General features: G+C 43.1%; 1 protein-coding gene across 9 annotated transcripts in view; it reads left to right on the top strand.

Moving 5' to 3' along the window:
• The first annotated feature begins 14,595 nt into the window (after window positions 1-14,595).
• Window positions 14,596-17,624, top strand: part of WDR33 (WD repeat domain 33) — a 102,037-nt gene continuing 99,008 nt past the window's right edge. For 8 of the 9 annotated variants that reach the window (XR_004350620.1, XM_032636545.1, XM_032636549.1 and 5 more), the window contains exon 1: window positions 14,596-14,770. The gene's annotated coding sequence lies outside the window, so the exon portion shown is untranslated. The remainder of the gene's footprint in view (window positions 14,771-17,624) is intronic. The other variant, XM_032636542.1, reaches the window with a different exon arrangement.

Genomic DNA, 17,624 nt, shown 5'->3' with positions numbered 1-17,624 from the left:
CGGGAATATCCCACATGCCGCAGAGCAACTAAGCCCATGTGCCAGAACTACTGAGCCTGTGCTTTAGAGCCCACGAGCCACAACTACTGAGCCCGGGTGCTGCAACTACTGAAGGCTGAGCGCCTAGAGCTCATGCTCCGCAACATAAGAAGCCACGCACCGCAACGAAGAGCGGCCCCCACTCGCTGCAACTAGAGAAAACCCACGCACAGCAACAAACACCCAATGCAGCCAAAAATTAAAATAAATAAAAATTAAAAAACAAAGGACCAACAAAATCACCCCTCAGCACCCACTCCCACCTCTCTTTATGCTTTTTTTTTTTTTTGTCCAGGACTTCAGTTTGACTCTGTTTTTAATTACCCCCAACACACACACACACACACACACACACACACACACACACACACACACACAATGTTTTACAGTCAATGCAGAGATTTATCCACTTTTTTTTCTGATTTTAAAATTTATTATAAGGTTATAGTCTCAAGACAAAGTGATATGGGTAAAGGGTAGAGAAATAGATCAGTGGAACAGAATAGAATCCACAAGAGACCCATACATATATGATTAAATGATTTTAGATGACGTTGCTAGGGCAATCGCACTGGAAAATGAAAGCTTTTTTTTTTCAGGAAATAACTTTTAATTTTATACTGTAGTATAGCTGATTAACAATGTTGTGTTAGTTTCAGGTATATAGTAAAGTGATTCAGTTATACATACATATGTATCTATTCTTTTTCCACATTCTTTTCCCATTATCCACATTTTTACCAACTTACTTGCTCATTGTTGCATCTATGCATCTCCCCTTCCTCCTGGGTTCAGTTTTATTTTTCACAAAGCTGCTCCTTTGGTAGTTTTTGAATAAGAGTACGGGAGTAAACATTCTCAGCCTTTCTTTGGCCAAATATGTCCTTCACCCTGATTTTGAGTAGTAGTTGTAGAATTACATATTCTACATAGACACTAACTTTCCAGAGTACTTTGAGGATGCTATTTGTTTCTGGTAAGATTTCTGACAGTCTTAATGTTCCTTTGTAAATAATCTGTTTTTCTAGTTGCTTTCTTTCTTGTTTTTTGTGTTTTATAATTTCACTACAAGGTGTCTAGGAATGGATTCAGTTTTATTTACTCTCTTTGGGAATTGTGTTGCTTCTGCCTGTGGATTCATGTCCTCTGTGATTTGGGGCAGTTCTTAGTTGTTGCCACTTTAACTGCACCTTCTCTCCATGCTCCCTCCTCTCTCCCTCTTGATTTTTTTTTTTTTTTGGCTGTGCTGTGCCTTTCCTCAACCAGCTTCTGGGATCTTGGTTCCTCAAACAGTTGCCTGGGGCACTGGACCGCCAGGGAATTACCCACAGAGGTTTTTTTTAACAGCTTTTTTGTAGTGTAATTTACATACCATTAAAGTTCACTCATTTAGAGTTTACAAATTAATGGTCTTTAGTATATTCACAGAACTGTGAAGCCATCACAACAGTCTAAGTGTAGAACATTCCATTATTTCAAAGAGAAGCTTGTACCATTATCAGTCACTTCCCCTCCCCTATTCCCACCCTCCCCAGCCCTGTCCACTGATTCTTATTTGACTATAGTTTTCTATTTCATGTATTTCAACTCGGGTCCAAATCAGAGTGTTCTTTTTTCCATAGTGTCTTGTTCTTTCATCGTGGTTTCTATTTCTCCTTTCATAACTTAAGACATATTTAATTTATATTCTCTTTCAGACTGGTTATCTCAAGTTCTTGTTCTCCATTTGTTTTGTAATTATTTTGATCTTTAATGGGGACTGCTTTTACTACGGAAATGTGCCTGCGTTTGTTTGTAGGAGTGCTAACAGAGGGGTCCGCACTTCTCCCAGGCCTGTAGTATCAATAGCCTGGGATTACTTCTTCCAATAATTTCTCAGCTTAGGGATTCCTACAACATGGAACATGCAGTGTAAATCTGAATTCAAACCCATATGTGGCACAAGTTTCAGGTTTTGATTCCTCAGATGAGACTTTTTTTTTTAACCTGGAGCCATGAATAATGACAAGCATCCTTGTCTTCCTGGGCCTCTGGGCAGAGCCTATCTTTTACTGACGTGACAGTCTTTCAAGTTCCTGGCTTTATGGAGGGGGCCCAGCCCACCTGGAGGCTAACCTGAAGCCTCTAGCTAACCAGACCTCATGCCACCTCTCTGACCCCAGCCAAGATTGCTATCGTGTCACTTGGAACTTCACTCTGGCTTTCAGTTCCCAATTTTTGTTTTAATTAATTAATTAATTTATTTTTGGTTGCGTTGGGTCTTTGTTGCTGTGCACGTGGGCTTTCTCTAGTTGCAGCGAGCGGGGGCTACTCTTCATTGTACGCTCTACTCTTCAAAAAAATAAACAAATAAATTTATTAAAAAAAAAAAAAAAAAAGAAGGCAGGTAGAGCACGGGGACACAGAGGGCAGCCCTGTAGGCTCCTAGACTTGGTTCTGCCAAGACAAGTGTCTCTGGGTTCCTTTTAATACAGATATCACTGTGACTAGCGGGCCTCACTCTGCTTTATCCACAGTGTGTGTTCGTGTCAGCATGTCTCCAAGCTTTATACGGAACATTTCATAAACTTGACAGTGCTATTGCAATGAACAGGTGATTTACCAGAGAGGGAGGTTTGAGAGAAGACAAGGTATGAAATAGTCATTTTGGAGAGTGGCAGTTTGAAGGACCAGGGGGATGAATGTAGTCAGTCGTCTTGAAAGCCCTAAGGCTGTCCATACAAAGCTACTACAAGTGCTAGAAGCCCAACAAAAGTACAAAAAGGGGGACTTCTTAATAGGGTAATGGCTTCATTGAAATGAAATCGACCTTCCAAGCCTCAGGAAGAGCAGGAACACATGCCATGAGTCTCCTCTTGGTCTCTGCTTGTTTCTTTCTTTTCTTTTCTTTTTAAATATTTATTTATTCGGCTGTGCCGGGTCTTAGCTGCGGCATGCAAACACTCAGTTTCAGCATGTGGGATCTAGTTCTCTGACCAGGGATCAAACTTGGGCCCCCTGCATTGGGAGCGTGAAGTCTTAGCCACTGGACCACCAGGGAAGTCCCTCTGCTTTTTTTTTTTTTTTTTAATATAAATTTATTTATTTATTTTTGGCTGTGTTGGGTCTTCGTTGCTGTGCACAGGCTTTCTCTAGTTGCGGCGAGTGGGGGCTACTCTGTTGTGATGCACAGGCTGCTCATTGCGGTGGCCTCTCTTGTTGCAGAGCACGGGCTCTAGGCGTGCAGGCTTCAGTAGTTGGGACACACGGGCTCAGTAGTTGTGGCTCGTGGGCTCTAGAGCGCAGGTTCAGTAGTTGTGGTGCGTGGGCTTAGTTGCTCCGCAGCATGTGGGATCTTCCCGGACCAGGGCTCGAACCCATGTCCCCTGCATTGTTGGCAGGTGGATTCTTAACCCCTGCACCGCCAGGGAAGTTCCCCTCTGCTTGTTTCTTTATATCAACTCTGCTCTCTTGTTCCTGCCTACCTTCTTCCATATAGCAAAGAACAGGCTTCTAAGTGCTCATGGGTTTCATTATCTTGACCTTCTGCCACCCGAGAGGGGCTGGGATCAGGCTCTGTTTGGACCCAGATTCAGAAATCCCAGGGAAGGGCTTTAAATAACCTGGTTTGTGTCTGGTGCCAACCCTGGAGGTGCTCATGGAGACAGGAATCTATAAAAACACTGCAGGGACTTCCCTGGTGGCACAGTGGTTAAGAATCCACCTGCCAACGCAGGAGACACGGATTCGATCCCTGGTCCGGGAAGATCCCACATGCCGCGGAGCAACCAAGCCCCTGTGCCACAACTACTGAGCCTGTGCTCTAGAGCCTGTGAGCCACAACTACTGAGCCCGCATCCCACAACTACTGAAGCCTGCGCGCCTGGAGCCCGTGCTCTGCAACGGGAGAAGCCACCGCAGTGAGAGGCCCACGCACTGCAATGAAGAGTGGACCCTGCTCTCCACAACGAGAGAAAGCCCACATGCAGCAACAAAGACCCAATGCAGCCAAAAATAAAAATAAAATAAATAAATTTATATGGCATACATAAATATATATAAAGCTACAAAAAAGAATGAATATTACCATTTGCAGCAACATGGATGGACCTAGAGAATATTATGCTTAATGAAATAAGTCAGACAAAGACAGATTCTGTATGATATCACTTATACATGGAATCTAAAAAAATAATACAAATGAATCTATATACAAAACAGAACCAGACTAACAGACATAGAAAACAAACTTATGGTTATGAAAGCCAGGGGGAAGAACTAATTAGGAGTAATGGGATTAACAGATACAAACTACTATATGTAAAATAAATGAACAACAAGGATTTACTGTATAGCACAGGGAATTAATACCCAATATCTTGTAATAAGCTATAATTGAATATAATCTGCAAAAAAAAAACTAACCCAAACTTGAATCACTATACTGTACACCTGAAACTGATGCAACACTATAAATCGACTCTAATTCATTTAGAAAATAAGTTACAATTTCCATTCCACTGGAGGAAGGAAGTTAGTGCAGAAGAAAATATATGAGGGGAAAATGGCAAACAAAAACTTCACAATTATGTAAAACAGAGATCTAGGAAGCTCAGAAAACCTTCACTCAAACACATAGTCAATCTGCTAAAAACCAAAGGTGAAGAAAAAAATCTTGAAAGCAGTCAGAGAAAAATGACACATTATACATAAAAGAATATCAATTCAAAAGCCTGTAATTTCTTATCAGAAAACAGAGGCCAGGAAAGATTGGAATAATATCTTTAAAGTAGTGAAAGAAAAAACTACCAACCCAGGACATTATATGCGGCAAAGATATCCTTACCACTGAAGGCAAAACAAAGGCTGATGAACATGAAAGAAAACTAGAAGCGTTAATCATATCTGATGATTAACTAGATATAAAATGATGTGAAAGGAATTTCTTCAGGCTGAAGTGAAATGACACAAGAGTTTGTGAAGTTGGAACTTCAGGGATAAAGGAAGAGCAACAGAAGCGGTAGTATCTGGATAAATGAGATAGTCTATTTTTTTTTCTCTTCTTAAATTCTTTTAAGATACATGTGACTTCTGAATTAAAAAATTATACGAAAAAAAAAAAAAATTATACGAGAATGTCAGAGGGTGGGGTTCAATTCGTGTTGATGTAATACAACAACTATAACATAGAAAACAAAGAGTAAGAGCTTCCCTGGTGGCGCAGTGGTTGAGAGTCCGCCTGCCGATGCAGGGGACACGGGTTCGTGCCCCGGTCCGGGAGGATCCCGTATGCCGCGGAGCGGCTGGGCCCGTGAGCCGTGGCCGCTGAGCCTGCGCATCCGGAGTCTGTGCTCCGCGACGGGAGAGGCCACAACGGTGAGAGGCCCGCGTACCGCAAAAAAAAAAACAAAGAGTAAAAGAATCTATGTTGCTGTAAGGCTTACATTTTACTTCTGTCAAAACAAAAATTCACCCAAGAATGTTAAACAGGCAAGGAAGATGTTATTCAAGACTACTGCAATAAGAGAGACCAGAACTCAGTCTGAGCTCAGCTTCTCTGAACACAAAGGCAGGAGGTGGAGAGTTTTAAGTGTGAGGTGAGGTTGATCTATGGGGTGTGTCCAGCACATTGAGTTATTCCTGAGTTTGCAATGGTTTTTCTCTGTGATTAGGACATCTGTGTGTGCTATTTGGTAACCATCAAAGTCAGGCTCCTACCCTCCCACAGACACTGGGAAATATATATGTTATATATGTCCCTCCCAAACTGCCCTGGATGCCACTTCAGCTGCCCCCTGGAACAGGATATGGGTGGTATGGGCACCAAGGGAAAGGGCAGGAGGACACACAGCTGCTGATCCCAAAGCTGCCACCTTGTGTAGGAGCTGCTGAACCAGGAACCCTGCTTTCCAGAGTTCCCCCTCTGCTGGGTGGGGACCGGGGAGTATGTCCTGTACAGTTAGTTCCCCGACAGCTCTGGGGCCCGGCTAGGGGAGAAGGGGCCACTGCCCTGCCAATAACCTCATCACCCTCAAGGCAAAAACCTCCAACCCCCAGACCCCAGGACTGGGAAGCGCCAGAGGGTCCGAGGTGAATCTGCACCTGTGCTGCCTCAGGTCCTTGCGCGTCCTCTGCACACAAGCCATCCCTCCAGGACTTTTGTGCCGGCCGGTTCCGTGAACCCACGCCCATTCTTGGCTCACATATTCCCAAGCTGTGTCCCACAAGCAGGCCAGACAGTGTGAGCTTTGGAGGTTGACGGTGGAAGAAGAGTGCTTGAAGCCTAGCTCTCTATCCAAGGGCTGACTTTCCCAAGTGCTCTATGGGCAATTACCTGGGCAGACTCTGCCCCTCAGCCCCACCCAGGCACTGGGGGCCAGCACCTGCTGGGACTTTGGCAGCACAAGCCCGGCTCCCTTCAGGTTGAGGGTTTCAGTAGCAACTATGGGCTTTACCCCAGATCTAAGCTGCCCCTTTGGAGCACTCAGCATTATAGCAGACACAAGGCGAGGGATGGAGGGTTGCTGACTACAACACACTGCTATGGGGGAAGTCTGGGACTGAATACCTGGGTCCCCCTGGTCAGAGCACCCCAAGGTGACCCCAGGACCCAGCACTAAGAATAGCCCTGTGTTTGGAGGCGCTACTGCCCCTATCTTAAGTCACATTCCCAGGGGCATGCCCCAGTAGAGCCGCCATCCTTCCAGCCAAGGGCCCAGTACCACTGCCAGCAAAGCTGCCTTTAGGGGCATGTCCATCCCGGTCTCAACCCCTAGGAGCCCTGTCTCTGCAGTAGGCACAAGGATGAGCAACCTTGCTGTTATGGCTCCCTTACCACCTGTCCAGGGTGGGACACAAAACCACTGGGCCAACCAAGTCATTTTCCCTCACGTCGGGATCCAGTCACTCCCTTGGGGTCTAAGAGGCGAATGCTGGCCTGACTGAATAGCTTCCTGGAGAAGTAGTCAGTGTCTACCTTCCTCCCAGGCTGGACCTCGTATGGGCCCCATTTCAATGTGATACACACATGTAGCCCTGACCTCTGTGATCCTGGAACAAACTGGGCACCCAGAGAAACAGCATTCCCATCCCGTACTCTGCAGTTTTCCCCTAAGGTGGGTAGTGCTGTTGTCTGTAAGAGGTCCTTGTCCTGTCCTGTCCCCTCCAGCCATGGAGCAGGCAGGATCCCTCCTACTGCCTACAGTAGATTCCTCCCCTCTCACCGTTTTTTCTCCCAGAACCCTTGGGTCTTCTCTGTAACTTATAATTAAGCCTTAGTCTTGTTGCTTTGCATAATTCTCACATGTCTGTACTCTGTAGATCGTGTGGAAAGCACTGACTTGTATGAGTCGTGATCAGGAAGTCAGACCTGTTTAAAGTTTCCTGTGGCCCAGCTCAGCAGGTGTGGAGAGTAGCACAACTTGATGACTAGAAAGACTGGCCAACTTCTGAATATTAAAAGTACATTTTGGGAATTCCCTGGTGGTCCAGTGGTTAGGGCTCTGGGCTGCCACTGCCGGGGAGCCGGGTTTGATCCCTGGTCGGGGAGCTAAGGTCCCGTAAGTCGTGCGGTGCGGCCAAAAAAGAAGAGAAAAAAAGTGTACTTTGAGCTTAAAGCTCAGTGCAAGTCCAGGATAAGACAGGCCGGGGGTGGGGAGTGGGGGGCGGGATAAAGACAGAGGCTCATTGTTGTCTGTTGGAATTGTCACCCCTCTTTCTGACCTGGAGGGGCTGGATCACCCTGAGTGTACACCAGGAGTCCACACCCTACACGTTTAGTCTTTTCTAACGTAGCAATTTCTTTCCTTACTTTTTTGCTTTTAAAGTCCTAGGCAAATTACCTACACACAAATCTCACCTAAAGGGAATGGGCCTGGCATTAAACCTTCTCAGCCAGCACAAGCAAGGAAAGCTTTAATTCTAGGATGTGACATATCCCTGAGCAGTTTGTGACATCCTGCTTTAAAAGAGTAAAACGGGGCTTCCCTGGTGGTGCAGTGGTTGAGAGTCCGCCTGCCGATGCAGGGGACACGGGTTTGTGCCCCGGTCCGGGAAGATCCCACATGCCGCGGAGCGGCTGGGCCCGTGAGCCATGGCCGCTGAGCCTGCGCGTCCGGAGCCTGCGCGTCCGGAGCCTGCGCGTCCGGAGCCTGCGCGTCCGGAGCCTGTGCTCCGCAACGGGAGAGGCCACAACAGTGAGAGGCCCGCGTACCACAAAAAAAAAAAAAAAAAAAAAAAAAAAAAAAGTAAAACGACTCCCTGAATTACATTTCTTTGCTTTTCCAAAAATAGGGATGAAGGGGAAACAAACTAAAATTAGTTCATTTTAATTATAAAAGATTAAAAGACTTCCAGTTTGTGGTCCAATATGTATGGAGATTAGAGATCATTACGCCTGTCACCACAAGAAGAGAAGCTGAACAAACTGAAAATCAACAATTCTTCCTAAATCCATCATAGAGATGAGGTCATGGGGCAAACTATCATCACAAAATAAACAACAACAACAACAAAAACCTGCAAAAAACAAAGCACCCCAGAGAAAATGATTGCTTCTGACACCTACGACTAGCAGCAAAGAGTAAACATGGTTTAACTCCTAGAACATAAAAAACTTATATTAAAGCCCTATTTACCTCAGTTTGGTGTATTTTTTACCCAATACACTAATCATGTCCAGCTTTCAACCAAAAATTACAAGGCATACTAAAAGGCAACCACCCTCTCCCCACACAATTTGAAGGGACAGAGCAAGCATCAGAACCAGACTGGAATATGATAGAGATTCTGGAATATTAGACTGGAAATTTAAAGTAAGTGTAATTTGGGCTTCCCTGGTGACGCAGTGGTTAAGAATCTGCCTGCCAATGCAGGGGACACGGGTTCCAGCCCTGGTCTGGGAAGATCCCACATGCCGCGGGGCAACTAAGCCCGGGCACCACAACTACTGAGATCTGTGCTCTAGAGCCCGCGAGCCACAACTACTGAAGCCTGCGTGCCTAGAGCCTGTGCTCCACAACAAGAGAAGCCACCACAATGAGAAGCCTGTGCACCACAACAAAGAGTAGCCCCTGCTCGCCGCAACTAGAGAAAGCCTGCACACAGCAACGAAGACCCAACACAGCCAAAAATAAGTAAATAAATTAAAAATAAACAATAAAATGAATGTAATTCATATGCTAAGAGCTCCAACGGAAGATTGAACAACATGCAAGAACATGATGGGCAGTGTAAGCAAGGAGATGGAAATTCTAAGACGACACGGTAGAAATAAAAAACACTAACAGAAATGGAGAATGTTTTGATGAACTCATGAATAGGCTAGATATGACTGAGGAAAGAATCAGTGAGCTTGAAGATATATCAATAGAAAGTTTTCAAACTAAAAAAAAGTGAGCGAGAGAGAAAAGACTGAATGAAGTAGAAAAGAATATCCAGGAACTGTGGGACAATTATAAAAGGGGTAACATCTGTGTAAAGGGGATACAAGAAGAAAGAAATAAAACAATAAAGAAGGAAAGAAAGAAAGAAAATAAATACTTGATAATGGCTGGAAACTTTTATTTAACATACATCAAACCACAGGAATCACAGAGAACACCAAGCAGCATAAACACCAAGTGATCAATACCTTTGTATATCGTATTCAAACTTAAGAAAATCAAAGACAAAAAGAAAACCCTGAAAGAAGGCAGAAGGAAAAAATCTTACGTGTAGAGAAACTAGTATAAGAAATATATTGATTTTCTCTTCAGAAACCATGCAAGCAAGCAGAGAGTGGAGTGAAATATTTAGTGTTGAAAGGAAAAAACACACCCCACCAACCTAGAATTCTTTTTTAAATAAATTTATTTATTTATTTATTTTTGGCTGCGTTGGGTTTTTGTTGCTGCCCGTGGGCTTTCTCTAGTTGCGGCAAGCGGGAGCTACTTTTCAAGTGGTGCGCGGGCTTCTCACGGCGGTGGCTTGTCTTTGTTGCGGAGCATGGGTTCTAGGCGTGCGGGCTTCAGTAGTTGTGGCTTGTGGCTCTAGAGCGCAGGCTCGGTAGTTGTGGCACATGGGCTTAGTTGCTCCGTGGCACGTGGGATCTTCCCAGACTAGGGCTCGAACCCATGTCCCCTGCATTGGCAGGTGGATTCTTAACCACTGCGCCACCAGGGAAGTCCCACCAACCTAGAATTCTGTATCTATCAAATTTCTCTTTCAAAAGTGATGATGAAATACAGAATCTAACATAAATAGAAACTGAATTTGTCTCCAGTAGACCTGCCTTGCAAGAAATGTTAAAGAAAGTTCTTCAGAGAAAGAAAATGATGTAGGTCAGGAACTTGGGGCTACATAAAGAAAGGAAGAGTGTTAGAGAAGGTATAAATGAAGGTAAAATAAATTTTTTTTTTTTTTTGGCAGCGCCTTGCGTCTATGTGGGATCTTAGTTCCCCGACCAGGGATTGAATCCGTGCCCCCTGCAGTCGAAGTGTGGAGTCCTAACCACTGGACCGCCAGGGAAGTCCCAAAATAAAATATTTTTTAGTTTTTACTTTTCTTATTCTTAATTTATCTAAAAGATTCACTGTCTTCAAATTAATAATTGCAAAAATACATTTGGTGATAATAGTTTACGGATAAGTGAAATGTATGAGAGAAATTTTATAAGGGATGGAAGGGAGGAACTGGGAAAACTCTGTTATAAGATACCTACATAACCATGAAGAAATAGTGTTGGGACTTCCCTGGTGGTCCACTGGCTAAGGCTCCATGCTCCCAATGCAGGGGGCTTGGGTTCGACCCCTGGTCAGGGAACTGGATCCTGTATGACACAACTGGGGTTCCTGCATGCTGAAACTAAAGATCCAAAGATCCCGCACATGGCAACGAAGATCCCGCCTGCTGCAGCTAAGACCCAGCACAGCCAAATAAGTAAATAAATATTAAAAAAGAAAGAAAGAAAGAAATACAGTGTTATTTGAAAGAGAATTTAGGTTAGTTGTAAATTTAGATTGTTAATTGTAGGGAAACCATTTAAAAAATTTTAAAAGAAGTACTGCTGATATGTTAAGAGAAAAAATGGAATCACATTTTGATTAAAATCAGAGGCAAAAAATAGTTTAAAAGAGTGGAAGACGAAACAGAGAGAACAGGGGCAAAGGATAGAAAATAGTTACAAATATGGTATATATTAATCCAACTATCTCAATAATCACTTTAAATATGGATGGCCTTAAAACATTAATTACAGAGGCTTCCCTGGTGGCGCTAGTGGTTGGGAGTCCACCTGCCGATGCAGGGGACTCGGGTTCGTGCCCCGGTCCGGGAGGATCCCACATGCCGCGGAGCGGCTGGGCCCGTGGACCATGGCCGCTGGGCCTGCATGTCCGGAGCCTGTGCTCTGCAGCGGGAGAGGCCTGCGTACTGAAAAAAAAAAAAAAAAGGAAAAAAACATTAATTACAAGACAGAGATCATCAGAATGGATTAAGAGAACTGCCTGTGTAGTTTACAGACCCTTAAATTTTACTGAGCCCCATGGCTATCACCTTTTCAGTCCTGAGCCACAGACCCAAATGGGAATTACCAGAAGGCATTTATGATTCAAAATTCACTTCCTTTGGCAGGTCCCTACTCCCTCGGTTAGGAGTAAGCGCAAATGAGGCTGTGATCAGGAACCTCTCCTTAACTCTTGTACTGTAGAATCTGCTGCTAAAGCAATAGCTGCCCAGCAAAAATCCCTAGAATCTCTGGCTGAAGTTGTTTTTGATAATAGGATAACCCTTGGTTTCCTTTTAACTGAGCAAGGAGGTGTTTGTGCTATGGCTAACACCACTTGTTGCACTTGGATTGACACTTCTGAAGAAGTTGAGACTCAGCTACATAAGATCAGTGAACAAGCCAGTTGTCTTAAGAGAGTGACTCCTTCAATGGGGTCTTTCTCTGACTTATTTGATTCTGATTGATTTGGGTCTTGGGGATCATGGCTCCAAAGTACATGCCAGATATTGGGAATTATCCTGCTTTTGATAATCATAGTAGTCTTCCTGAGGCTTGGTATTCTCTCAAAACCTTCAAATGCATGTTTGCAATCACTAACCAGAGAGCAAAAGATCTCCCTAAAACTAGAACATCAGAAAAGGAACGAAGAGAATGACTGACTTAAAGAACGTGAACCCAACGTAGCGACCTGTAAACACCACAGAGAGGTCCAGGAGGTCCAGGCGTTAAGACTCTGTGCTCCCAATGCAGGGGGCATGGGTTTGATCTCTGGTCAGGGAATTAAGAGGTTATTTCTCATTACATACATATATTTATAAGCCACATGACATGGCCAAAAAAAAGAAAAAAAGTAAGTGTTTGGGGGGAATTGATAAAAACAAGACAACACGCCCAAAATGGAGTCACTTATGCTAAGCCCCACCTCATCAAACTGAGACTTAATTAGTTTCAGCTCTCCCAGAAATGCAATCTTAAACCAGTCAATCAGGAATCGCATAATCAGCTCTAGTTAAGTAACCTGACTGCTAACCCCAGCCCTTAAAGCAAAGTGACCAATCTACTTTTTGCTAGTAGAACTTCCTTGTTCCTGGACCCTTCTGCCTATACTCTCCTTGGAGCTCCTTTCCATCTGTTAGATTGGATGCTGCCTGATTCATGAATCATTGAATAAAACCAATAAGATCTTTAAAATTTACTCAGTCGAATTTTGTTTTTTAACACTACCCTGGAGTAAAATCCTTCTTTCCTAAATCTTTGCTTGTTGCTTCCAAGTTTCTGATAATCCCTGCCTTCCTGGAATTGAAGGAATGAAGATTAAACTTTTGGCACCTGGGGAGGTGTGGGGTTCTGATATTTGTTAATAATGCCCAGTGAACTTCCAAGCCTAGTCCAAAAAAATGGAAAGAGAAAGAATTCCTAAATGACGTATGATGTTAATCAATCAACAGGAATTTGTCAACTGTAATTGTTAACAAATAGAGATTCATTTAATAATAATTTAATATACCATGTCAGTAACCTGTTACTGCTTTAAAAAAACACACCCTTTCCCCCTCAGTGATTACAAAAACAGAACACAATAGTCATCCTTAATCCCACCATATTATTTCCTTAGGTTATTTCTCATTACATACACATATTTATAGTTCTTCATGTTCATCTTCCACTAAAATCAGATAATAAGCATTTCTGATATCATCATAAAAACGTTGTATAGATACTCTGTAATGTACAGATACTCTGCCATTATTTAGCCATTTCCTGCTATTGGACATTTAAGTTGCTCCCTTTTTTTTTCTATCATCAATAATACTTAAACGAAGTTTTGTATATATATTTTTTTCACACTTCTGTGACCATCCTTAGAATAGATTCTTAGAAGAGGAATTAGAGGCAAAAGTAATAAATATTTTTAAGATTCTTGATTCATGCTGCCAAATTACTTTCCTAAAGTTAGAAGACAACTTTTTTGTTTTGAAGTTGTATTCTGAACTTCATATAAGTGGAATCATCCGTGTCCTCTTTTGTGCCTGATTTAACAGTATCTGTGATATTCATCCAGTTTGTTGCATTTATCAGTAACTACAGGCTTACCTTGTTTTATTGCGCTTCACAGATATTGCATTTTTTTCCCTACAAATTGAAGGTTCGTGGCAAGCCTGCATTGTCAGATGATGGTTAGCATATTTTAGCAATAAAGCATTTTGAAATTAAGGTATGTATTTCTTTTAGACTTAGTGCTATTTCACACTTAATAGACTAAGTACAGTGCAAACATAAACTTATATGCACTGAGAAATGAAAAAAAAATCGTGTGACTCACTTTACTGCAATATTGGCTTTATTACGGTGGTATGGAACTGAACACGCAGTACCTCCGAGGTATGCCTGAATTTCCTGTCGCTACATAGTAGCCCACTGCATGACCACACCACAATTTATTTACCAGTACAACTGCTGATGGACATTGGGGTTCCCAGTGTTTGGTTATTACAAAAAAAGCTGCTATGAACATTCCCGTGCAAGCCTCTGGTGGACGCATGCACTCAGTCCTCTTGGAGGGGAACTGCTGAGTCTCAAGGGAGGGCTTAGTTTCAGTACTGGAAACAGTTTACCAAAGTGTAAACTTGGGCTCAGTTTTTATAACTTGGGCTCAGTTTTTATAACTTGGTCTCCACTCAGTGAGGAAAGGCGATAACTCAGAGGCACCGGGGACGCGCGAACTCTGTGTGCTTGACTCAGCTCGGCGCTTTCCTTCAAATTCTTAAGATATACCCCCAATTCCACGGATGAATAAACAGACTTAGCAACTGCAGCACCGCCCCGAACAAATTTCTCATTCACTTTTCGAAAACAGGGTACTTCTGAGAGCATCAAGGTTAGCTCACAATGTGAAAAAAGTACGGCAGCACCACCCTCTCCCGGTCCCTCCTCCGGCTGCGGCTCCGTCCTCGTCTCAGCTGGAACAAAGGAGTCGCTCAGCTAAGCCGCGTGGGGTTCCGGTCAGGCCCCGCCTCTCACCTATGCACAGGCGCAGATTGAGCCCTAGGGGGCCCGGCGGCCCCGGCGCGCGTGACGTAGTAGCGTACGCCGGTGCGTGATGACGCAGGGCGTGCGCTCGGTGGCTCATAGGGGAAGATGGCGGCTGCTCTTTTGGAGGAGTGGGATTGAGAGGGGAGGGAGGAGGCCAGACAGGAGAGACACTCCTGACTGTGAAGTCGAACGTTTCGCTCGCTAGTCATTAGGAGCTCTGCTCAGCGCCACAGGGTGAGTGCGGCGGCGGCGCGGGACCGCTCGCCTGCAGCAGGCGGCGGCACTCTCCGCCATTTTCATGCTCGGCCGTTGCGTGCTTTGGGGGCCTGGGGGGTGCCTGGGGATGGGTTGGAAGAGCTGGGAGGATTGATCTCCCGAGGGCTCTTTGAGGCGGGTTCGGGCCTTAGGGGACGGGGCTGGAGGCTTGAGGCAGACCGGGAAAGGCAGGCATGGTAGGACCGAGGCCCTGACTGGGGACCGGTGGCGACGAGAAGACGTAGGTAGGGTAGGCCACGGAGAAAACTGGGAAGTTTGGAGGAGGGAAGCGCGTTAAAACTGGAATTTGGGGCGGGAGTGGAAGGGGTTGGGCCGAGAGTGGAATGGAGTGTGGTTTTGAGTGGTTGGGTGAAGGGGTCACGGGAAATTAGTTAATGGGAAACCTGTGAAACGGCGGAAGGTTTAGACTCGTTATTATCGTGGCTGGAAGTTGGTATTTTAACAGGGTTAAGTCCACAGCTTGACAGGCAGAAATCCCCTTCTCCTTTGGAATAGCTATATTAGTATTTTGTTTGGTTTAGATCGTGGTCCCTGCAAGTGTCCCTTAAGAACTCCCTGCACGCTTCCTATTTTAAGACTTCTGGCAACTAGATATTTAGGTTCTTAGAAGGCATTCTCTTTTTTCTACGGAAAGGAAAAAACTGGTTACTTGGTTGTAAACCCTAGTGGTTGGTGGTCCTTCCGGAGAAAGGAGAAGGAGGCGGGTCGATAGGGAATTCCATAATTGGACCTGTTTAAATCAAGTCAGAAAAGCACGGATTATTTGTAGAAAGCCTGTCAAGAATGTTTTGAAGTAATTTCCACACAGATGACATGCAGTTGACTGTTCGGGAAATTTCGAAGACGAGTATGAACAAAAAGCCTATGTTAAAAGGAATACCTCTTGGGAGCACTGAGTTGACTTTCAAGTACACTCTGGAGATTCAGTGCACGCAGCATTTTTTGCCTGTGAACGTGATGCAGTGGTAGATCTGTTTAATTTAAACAAAACTTTTAGAGACTGTTAGTTAAAAGGAAACATGTTCATTCTTCCCCTGATGGCATTTTTCTGTTCCTAATCTTAATTGCTTTTGACACCTATCTTTTTTTTTTTTTACTCCTATCTTTTATAACCGTAAGATACCTTTGCACTTTTTAATTGGTCTCCTTGCCTAGAAGGCGGCAAAATACTGTATCGGTTTCAGTTTGTGTTGAGACGTCTAGTTCCGTATTTGGCCTTTTTTTCTTGAAGTTTAGGGAAAATTTTTATCTTTGTGTATATGGGGGAAGAATTTTCATAGAAAGTTGGCCTTACATCAGTGCTTTAGGAAAAAATAACTCCTTATCCCTGAAGTTGATGGCTTAACCTGCATTCTTAGGTTGGTGAAAAATACTAAGACGACAGATTGTGCCATCACAGTTTTACCCCAACCTAAGGCTTTAATTATACTTTTAGTAACCACTTAAGGTGCTTATTCAAAGCTCTCTTTGCTAAGTAATAAGTCCGTATATTTTTCACACTACTTTGGGAAAAACGTGCTATTTGATTATTGCTGAAGTTCGAACTGTTTCATATTTCAGAATAAGAAAGAAGAAGGTAAGGTAAAATAAAGCTTTGTAATTGTAACATATATTGACAAAGCTATCAGTGAAAGCTTTTCACTTAAGAATCTATTTATGTAATCCTTTTGAGGTTGCTCAGCCAAAAAAAAAAGAAAAAAGGACTTTTAGATAAAGTAGTATTCATTAGCTAGAGCCTGCAGATTAGAAATCTTCATTATCAAAGTATGTTTAATTAAATGTCATAAACTTACCAGTTGTTTAAGCATTCCAGATTTGTTGTTTAAGACTCCAGATTGTCGTAGTTTTCTGCCAAACATTATTCCAGGATTTTGTGTTGAAACTGTTGCTTGTAATTCCAGGATTTTATTTGTGTTGAAACTTTTGCTTGTGCTGAAACTTTTTCTTTTGGAATAGTGGAAGTATTTCTGAGACTCTTAAGTATGTATAGTATTGGAAAATCTTTACATTACTCTCATCCTTTCTGGCCCTAGAACATTTTAGTATTTTCTGGTAGTGACTGGCTTTATAACGTTTGTATTGCACCTTATGTTCATAACTTGAGTGGTTGTAAATTCCCAGAGCTGGGTAGTATTGTAAAGGCCATGGGTTTTAGCACTAGACAGACCTAGGTTTGAATGCCAGGCTCACCACTAACTAGCTTTTCTACATTTGGTCATTTACACTCTCTGAACTTGAGTTTTCTTATATATAAAAATGTTAATTATAGTACTTATTTCAAAGGTAAAAGAAAGTGTCTAGTACATAGTAAGCATTCAGTAATTTTTGGCATTTTTCTTTCTGTGACTTTAATTGATGAGGTCACTTTTTTTTTAATTGAGGTATTACTTTCAGGTGTACAACATAATGATTCGCTATTAGTGTATATTGCAAAATGATCATCGCAATAAGTCCATCACCATACATAGTTACAATTTTGTTTTCTTGCCATGAGAACTTTTAAGATCTACTCAGAAACTTTTAAATATGAAGTATAGTGTTATTAACTGTAGTCACGATGTCATGTGTTACATCCTTATAACTTATTTATTTTAGAATTGGAAGTTTGCACCTTTTGGCCCCCCTTCATCCATCTTGCCCATTCCTACCTTCCCCATTTTCACTGTTTAAAAACTAACTCAAATATCTTTGTTGAAAACTTACTGATAATCTCATTCCTCTGGTAAACTGATTACTCCTTTCCCTGTGTTGTTAAAGAATTTTGTGTATATCTCTCTTAATGTATTTTGATTGAAGCAGTATCTTTTCCATT

Source organism: Phocoena sinus, chromosome 7, assembly GCF_008692025.1.
Source record: "Phocoena sinus isolate mPhoSin1 chromosome 7, mPhoSin1.pri, whole genome shotgun sequence".
Classification (NCBI taxonomy): Eukaryota; Metazoa; Chordata; class Mammalia; order Artiodactyla; family Phocoenidae; genus Phocoena; species Phocoena sinus.
Note: the sequence above shows the minus strand (reverse complement) of the source record. Positions and strands in the feature narration are given on the sequence as shown.